At 37.0% G+C, this 9,205-nt stretch overlaps 1 long non-coding RNA gene across 1 annotated transcript; it reads left to right on the forward strand.

Annotated features, from left to right (window-relative positions):
- Positions 1 to 2,835: 2,835 nt before the first annotated feature.
- Positions 2,836 to 5,320, forward strand: LOC141621121 (uncharacterized). The gene is made up of 3 exons (XR_012532106.1): positions 2,836 to 3,020; positions 4,318 to 4,407; positions 5,113 to 5,320. It is a non-coding gene; the product is annotated as an uncharacterized LOC141621121 (long non-coding RNA).
- Positions 5,321 to 9,205: the final 3,885 nt, after the last annotated feature.

Raw genomic sequence — 9,205 nt, forward strand, 5'->3', positions numbered from 1 at the left:
AAAACTCTAAGGTGATGGTTGAGACCCAACTATTATATTTATATCCTATTATGCCCCCCTCAATCGAGTGCTCCCATTGGACTCGAAAAATGGTTAGTGTACAGCCTCCCCCGTACCATGTACTGAAATTCCACTTCGTGAATTATTGGGGACTGCCAGGATTTGAACATGTGACATTTGATCACATTGGCTCTAATACCATGTAAGATGAAACATCTCAACTCCTGCAAAGACCACCATTGACATATCATAATATTAGAAAAAACTTATTAGAATTGACTCGGAATGTGACTATGAATAATTGAATACTTTTTGAACGACACAATCTTCAAAGTGATTATTTGTTATACTAAGAGTAACATTTACTCTAATTAGACAATTGGTTATTGATTATTTATTTAGTCTATAATGCTAATCATCAAATCATACAATTCAAAGATGGCAAAGTTTTACGCGTTTTTTTGAGTTGGGCCAAGCAGAAGCAACCTTAAGAATTCGGGCTCAATCCGTAACTGAATTGATAGGTGAATCAGGGTCGCTAATGCATTTTCACAGTTTTTTACTCGTTTTGGACTTTGCAAGTAAATCAAAGGGGCCATTTTCACAAAAAAGTATGTTGGTTGGTTAGTTTGAAACTTTGAATAGTACGGAGTAACAATTATTGCATCTTCTTCTAAATAAGTTGTCAAAGATCTATGATTGAAAAAAAGGTTATTAAAGGATTGTATTCTCGTCTTTGCTCGTAAAAAAAGACAGTGTGTGAAGAATTATATGCCTCTTCCGGTTTTTATGAAACTATCTTGATAATGAAAGAATATTCTAATTCATTGATTGTAGAAAAAACATAAGATGTCGACTTTAAATCTTAAGGTCGTAACACAACCCCAATAAGATGAGATGTGTACCTTCGGGCCATTATTTGTCCTCACTTAAGCCCAAAAACACAAGGTTTTGTTACTAAGTGATGGATGGAAGCCCTTATAAACATATTACAATCCCCATGTTTTCCCGATGTGGGACAATTCAATCTCATAATCTCATGGGGTGTTTACATTAACTCTTTTTGAAAGGTGATGTTCATGACCCGTGTTCAAAATTCCGCAAACATAAAAATCGCCCTTCATGACTCCTTTTACACCAGACTAAACAAAAATCAGAAGCGATTCTATCATTAATAACTCAGAAATTCATAAAATAGTAAGCATTATACTTATTTTACAGTCACATGTGACAATTTTATTATATGAGTTTTACTTTGCCCTTTGCCACACGAAGACGCATTTTTTTAAAACTTAATTTGTTCATTTCGATTCGATTCTCTTGATTAAGTTGAACATTCATTTAGTTCGATTCAAATTTTTTTATTCAAAAATTAACTCTTACTTTAGTTCAATTTAGTGCAATTAAGCTCCAATTTAGTTCAGACAATTTCAATCCAAGAGAATAGAGCCGAAGTATTTTTTCTTAAAAAAATCATTTGTTTCATGAAAATTTCGATAGATAATGTTATAGCCTTCTAGCATTTGATTGAGACATTGGTCGTGTTTCATTTATACGGAGTACAATATTGTATGAAGGATCTACAAGTGTTGTAGAGAACACTAATCAAATAAAATTTTCAATCGAAAGCTTGTAATCATCGGCCGCAAAATATATTGATATTCTAATGATTGAATACTTTAATTTAGGGATTATATTGATATTCTAATGATTGAATACTTTAATTTAGGGAGGCGAGAAGACCGAGAACCCATAGTTAAGAAGAGGGAGGAAAACGACAAGGCTTAGAAAGATGTACTGATAGAGAGGATTGACCTCCTCCTTAAGACTCTCTTTTCTTACAGAGGAGGTCCTCTCTATTGTAGAACAAAGATGGAGTGTCCTCTTAGCAAGAGGATGAAGAGGACTTCCTCTAGTTTTAGAGGAAGGAAAGTACATTGGCCCTTGCGCCTTCAACCAATCAATGATATCCAATTTCTTATATTTTTTCTTAATATTGAAACTTTATGTGTAATGGTTAATTAAGAGGAAGAAGGAGACTTCCTCTCTATTGTAGAAAAATATAGGAAAAGAATAGAGGAAGAGGATGTAAATGTTGGAAAATGGGATGGATAAAAAGTAATTGAGGTGTCAAAAAAATAGAGGGGAAAACAAAAATAAGAGGATAAAAACTTCCTCTCTATTGTACGCTTTTCTTAAGAAAGCGTATGTACATAGAGAGGATTAGCCTCCTCTTAGCCTTCTCTCTTCTAGAGAGCTCCTCTCTATTGTGGAACATACATGGAGGATCCTCTTAGTAAGAGGAAGAGCACTACTTCCTCTAAAATTAGAGGAAGGTGATCTTTGGCCCTTGTGCCAAATATCCACCCCGTATTTTTATATAATAAATTAAACGTATATTATTATATATTAATTATTATACACTTTATATTATCAATTAAGAAACGGATATTATTAAACGGACATTATTATATATTAATTATTATACATTTTATATTACCAATTAAGTCGGGTAAATTGTAGAGTCGATAATTATGATAAGTTATTTTATTTAACTCGCGTTGTATCGGTCCTAGTTAATTGACACGGGTTTATATGGAAACTGAAATCGACCCATTTGAGCTGGCCCAATAAAATGACCAGCCCAAATTATACTTAATTAATAATAATACTTTAACTTTAATTAAAATAATATACTTAATTAATAATAATACTTTAACTATTATCTAGCCTACCCATCACTACCCGTCATCATGAACACCCACCCCAATTTGACATTAATCCTACCCTACCTTAATTAAACAATAAGTATTCTAATCCTACATATACCACCACACCCGCAATGATGAACACACACGACACACCTCAACCTTCCACTTTTCTTCAAGATCCAATCTCACCTTTCACGCATTTCGAGGGAGAAAAAGTGAGCGTGGGCCTTGACAGTGCAGCAAGGATTAAAGTAGGGTGGTTGTCAGCGTGGTAAGGCGGCCCTAGGTGGTGGTTTTCGTGGCGGTTTGGTAAGCACTCGACCCTTCCTCTGTTTTTATTCTTGTTGTCGGGTTTTGTTGCGGGTGTTTGCGTGGCTGTTATAAGGGTTTCTGGTGGTGGTTGTCGGGGTAAGGGAAGTGGGTAGTCAGGGTAGAGTATGTTGGTGGTGGTTAGGGCGGTTCTAAGTGGTGGTGGTGGCTGGAATAGGCGGCTTTGACAGGGGTAGTCGATCACGTTTTGTTTTATGTTTTTCAGACGGGTTTAGGTGTTTAGTTTTGGGGTGGAGCCACCGTGGACTCGGGGGAGGTCGAAATGGTGGCTCCATGTTGTCGGGGTTCGTGGGCTAGTGGCGACCAGGTCTGTGGTGGTTGGCAAGGGAATAGTTGTTAGCTGCGGTGGTGGTGAAGGGAGAACAGAGGGTGTTTGGTGGTGTTGCACCGTGAACCACGTCGGTTGCCAGCCCTGGTTCGACTCGCCGGCGGCAGTCGACCAGTCTGGTGGTGGTTGTTGGTGGTGGGGTCGAAGTGGGGGACATGGCGGGTGGTAGTCGTGGTGGTGTGAGTGGCGTGCGGTGAGGGTGAGCAAGGGAATAGGGGACGGGTTGTTTAATGCGGGATTCGAATTGTTTCGAAGCGGGTTTTCATAGTTTAATCGTATAATTCATTAGTTGGTCGTGTCTTAATTAATTAATGTAGTTTCCGTAACATTTAAATAATTTTATCAATGTAACTTCCGAGTTTAATAATTAGAATCCGTTGAGATATCGTATTAATTAATTAATCAATTTAACTTCCGAGTTATTTAATTAATGACGGTGTGTGAGTTGTTTAAATTCGATTCGGGTTTCTTATTTGTTAATTCGTGGGTGTTACCTTAATTAACATAATAATTATTTAGTTCAATGCCCGAGTCACTTAAATAATTATTTAATTCAATTCCCGAGTTATTTAAATAATTAAAGGCGGATTGTTGAGTTATTCAAATTAATTAATTCGGGTGTTCTCAATCGCATAATTCGTTAATCATTTAATTATCATGTTGGTTTAAGTTCCGAGTTAATTAAATAAAATAATAATTAATTAATCAAAGACGGGTTTTTGAGTCGGGTTTGTAAAACAGAAAAGTTACTATATCGGGAAAGTTTCCATTTTAAGAAATTCTACTTTAATAACTTCTATTTTGGGAAATTGGGTCAGATACTAATCGGGTTATTTTAGTTACCAATTGGGCATAAGTTGGTGTCGGGATTGTATTTCGGGAAAGCTTCTATTTTGGGAGATTGCTATATGTGGTAGTTAGTAATTATAAATATTATAATTGTTTTAGGTGACGGATTCGTGAAGGATCGATAATCAATTCATTGCTTTACTTTCTGGATTGCTTATACTGCGTTAGTTGGATTTGCGACCATCTCAGGTAGGAATTTCCTACTCAACTCGGGTTTTATTGTTAAGTGAATTGAATATTTAATTGTGACGGTCGATGAGATTAATGTTAATATTGTGATTTATTATTGGAGGCAGAGTATATGTGTAGTTGTTGACGGAGCTGAATGACGGGATTGTTATTGAGTTTTGTTGTTGGTTATATTTGTTTGTTGGAGAGTTGATTATTCAGTTGAGCATAACACGGAGAGTGTTACTGCCAGTTGTGCATAGCGAGCAATCGTTACTGCCAGATGAGCATAGTAAGTAATTACTACTGCCAGTGATAGTTGTGCATAGTAAGTGATTACTACTGCCAGTTGTGCATAGTACGGAGGGTACTACTGCCAGTTGAGCATGGTATGAAAATACCACTGCCAGTTGAGTTGTGCATAGTACGGAGGGTACTACTGCCAGTTGAGCATGGTATGAAAATACCACTGCCAGTTGAGTTGAGCATAGTACGGTGTTAAGGGAGTTGTGATACTGCCAGTGACGTAAGTGAATTGTACGGATGAAGTGATGAGAATTTGAAGGATGTTTATTTTGGTTGGATTATTATTACTGTTGTTTATTTTATTCCTACTCAACCATTGGTTGACGTGTTTGCTTCTGTGTCAAAATAAAATTGATGCCTGCTTTAATTGATGGCATCCTGTGGTGAACCATTTAATATTTCCGGTTAAATGGGGAGCAGATTTAAATAGCAGGTTTTGAGCTAGCTGGATATGGGGAGCTTGGACGGGTGAGCTTTCGGACCAGCAGGAGTCTAGATCACAAATGTAGTTATATCACTTATTTAATTTCCGCTGCGAGTTGTATTTATTTTTACATTAGGTTCTAGTTGATTAAAAATTGGAAGACATATGTAATCATTAAAGTTTTTATTTAAAGTACTTTGGTGAGTTGGACTTTGTTATCTACTACCTCGGGAAACCGAGATGGTAACAGTCCGTTTTATGAGGGAATGTCTTGACGAGGACTTCTTTTATAAACCGGGGTGTTACAAAGTGGTATCAGAGCGAACGATCCTCAGGCCTAAACCAATGAGCCCAATGAACATAAGATGTGTCTAAATAAAATGAACCCCGGGATATAACTGTTAGGAGCACACTACGGTAAGGTTTGAGTTAGGGGCCCCCTCACACCGAACCAGTGGCCCTCTCAGTTTGACTCGGACAACCCTGAGGGTATATGAGAGAAAGGGTAGAAAGTTGCTTGAGGTTGAACAGAAATTCATATATCGTTGCCTAAGTGTTGACTTATTGATACATTGATTATTGCAGGATAACGCTACGGTAAGTAAATTATATGAATGATGTGTTGATAGTACTACTATGACTAAGTAATATGCGGTTATCTGATCCCAAAGCCATGTTAGTATAGTCTTGTGATAGTGATTAGAAACACTATTGAATTGCATGTTTATAGTCATAGCAATCGTGATTAGATGTACGGAGTAGATCGAGATACGAAGGGATTATACGGGATAGATGTTTACGTAAGTACAGTGTGAGATTTAAGTTAGGATGGATTAGTATCGATAGTATAGTTATAAGAATTGGGACATAGAAAATGAATAACTTAGTGATAAAACTCGTTCTGGTTGGTGTTACCCTTTAATTGACCTTACTACCTCTTCTTTTCTGTTTATTGCCTATCGATGAAAATTTTATGAGAAATAGCCTCGTGAGTTAGTGATCATTTGACGTTGGTTTCATGCTTATATGATATACGGCTTAGGAGTAATAAATACTTTAGTGAACTGTGGTTAGGAAGTTCCTGTGCAGTGATGTTTGACCAACGATTTGTAAAAATCCTCATTTAAATTATATTAATAATTTTCTCATAATTCCAACTCCATCGATCGGAAGATTCGCATATATTTACAAATTAATAAGCCACGAAAAATCTTGATGTTTCAATATTAAATAATAAATTTTGTAAACTGACCCAAGTTTTGGACCAATAGCTGTCACATGTTTTTTTGGACCAACTGAGTTGTAAAATTCTTTAAAAATGGAATTCTTATGCTTTAAACCTAATTATTTTTCCATGTGTTTTGAACTCACCGTGTTTTATAAAGGTAATATGAATCAAATTTTAATCGAACAATTATTTATTCGTGATTTTTGGAAGGTACAACGTAAATCAAAACATTTAAAATGTGCGTTCTATGTTGAATTTTCATACAGTTGCCTGATTAATTCATGAGCTTTAATAATGTGAATTTATAATATTTTATATGACGATAGTAGCACACATGTTCAGTAATTAGGTATCTTAACAAGTGATAAAATTAAAACTTAGTTGATAACATTGTTGGCATGATAGTATGAGTAAAATTGAATAAGCTTAAATTAATTTCTAATCAAGGGGTGAAATATGTTATATAAGAATTATGTTAAGAACTTTATTCACCGTCCAGTAGGAAGGTAAAAGTTTTGAAAATGAAGCTAAATTTTGTCGTGTGAGTATAAATTCGGAATGAGATTTCGAGCCAGTGTCTGATTGCATGGTTTCATAATTTTGCTAGTCTGGGGAAATGAAACTAGAACGGAGTCACAAGTAGTGGGTTAATTTAGTCATGTTGTTCGTTCATGTAGCGAATTGGTGGATTGTGGTTAGTTACGAATGTCGAAACTGGTTGTCTTCATTTATCGGTGATTCTGTGTCTTGACCTAAATCTGTACAATAAGTAAAGGAAAGTCAGATTGGACCTATTAGGTTATAAATTTTCATAAATCGATTTATCAAGTGTTGACCCTAATTCTTTTCTAAGCTTGATTGATTCCCTATATTCTAAGGTATAAGATTACGATAATTGGTGAAATGAATAATTACTAATGATTTGTACTAGTAACGGTAGCCTCTTTCAGTGGTTGGCAGTAGTTGAGAACTTTGGTTATAATAATGAAGGTTACGAGGACGTAACCATGTTTTTAGTTGGGGAGGATTGTAAAATCTTAACGCTTAATTTGCACTCGTTTGTAGATTGTAGTTTTGACCAAGTTGATGTTTCGTTGTGAGGTTACCTATGCAAATAAGTCCTATATGTTTTGTTCCTACTTCGGTTAGTTGGTTGATGTGAAAAAGGAGAGTGTGATTAAACTATTGGTATGGAGTTATGAGTTGTGGGGCCTTTGTGCCGAGTTACATTGGCGGTCCAGTGCGACCATGATTATGGAGTTACTTGAGTTTGAGATCGGAATTTAGATGGAAGATGACGGTGTTCTCAGATGATTAATTAGTTGTTATGTAGTTGTGTTCACAAGTAATTATTAGTCGTAGTTAGTTAGGTTAAGTAAAGACGAGTTAAACTTCGGGACGAAGTTTATTTTTAGGAGGGCAGAATGTAACATTTCGTATTTGTTAGGTTTAATTGATGTGTCAAAAGTGGGTGTTAACCGTGTTAGAATTGTGTGACGTCCGTAAGTACAATATACAATACCTTTCTGTTGTTGAGTATGGGAGCGAACTTCGGGACGAAGTTCATTTTAAGGGGGGAAGACTGTAATACCCCGTATTTTTATATAATAAATTAAACGTATATTATTATATATTAATTATTATACACTTTATATTATCAATTAAGAAACGGATATTATTAAACGGACATTATTATATATTAATTATTATACATTTTATATTACCAATTAAGTCGGGTAAATTGTAGAGTCGATAATTATGATAAGTTATTTTATTTAACTCGCGTTGTATCGGTCCTAGTTAATTGACACGGGTTTATATGGAAACTGAAATCGACCCATTTGAGCTGGCCCAATAAAATGACCAGCCCAAATTATACTTAATTAATAATAATACTTTAACTTTAATTAAAATAATATACTTAATTAATAATAATACTTTAACTATTATCTAGCCTACCCATCACTACCCGTCATCATGAACACCCACCCCAATTTGACATTAATCCTACCCTACCTTAATTAAACAATAAGTATTCTAATCCTACATATACCACCACACCCGCAATGATGAACACACACGACACACCTCAACCTTCCACTTTTCTTCAAGATCCAATCTCACCTTTCACGCATTTCGAGGGAGAAAAAGTGAGCGTGGGCCTTGACAGTGCAGCAAGGATTAAAGTAGGGTGGTTGTCAGCGTGGTAAGGCGGCCCTAGGTGGTGGTTTTCGTGGCGGTTTGGTAAGCACTCGACCCTTCCTCTGTTTTTATTCTTGTTGTCGGGTTTTGTTGCGGGTGTTTGCGTGGCTGTTATAAGGGTTTCTGGTGGTGGTTGTCGGGGTAAGGGAAGTGGGTAGTCAGGGTAGAGTATGTTGGTGGTGGTTAGGGCGGTTCTAAGTGGTGGTGGTGGCTGGAATAGGCGGCTTTGACAGGGGTAGTCGATCACGTTTTGTTTTATGTTTTTCAGACGGGTTTAGGTGTTTAGTTTTGGGGTGGAGCCACCGTGGACTCGGGGGAGGTCGAAATGGTGGCTCCATGTTGTCGGGGTTCGTGGGCTAGTGGCGACCAGTGTCCGTGGTGGTTGGCAAGGGAATAGTTGTTAGCTGCGGTGGTGGTGAAGGGAGAACAGAGGGTGTTTGGTGGTGTTGCACCGTGAACCACGTCGGTTTGCCACCCTGGTTCGACTCGCGGCGGGCGATCGACCATCTGTGGTGGTTGTTGGTGGTGGGGTCGAAGTGGGGGACATGGCGGGTGGTAGTCGTGGTGGTGTGAGTGGCGTGCGGTGAGGGTGAGCAAGGGAATAGGGGACGGGTTGTTTAATGCGGGATTCGAATTGTTTCGAAGCGGGTTTTCATAGT

This window comes from Silene latifolia, chromosome X, assembly GCF_048544455.1.
Source record: "Silene latifolia isolate original U9 population chromosome X, ASM4854445v1, whole genome shotgun sequence".
Taxonomy (NCBI): domain Eukaryota; kingdom Viridiplantae; phylum Streptophyta; class Magnoliopsida; order Caryophyllales; family Caryophyllaceae; genus Silene; species Silene latifolia.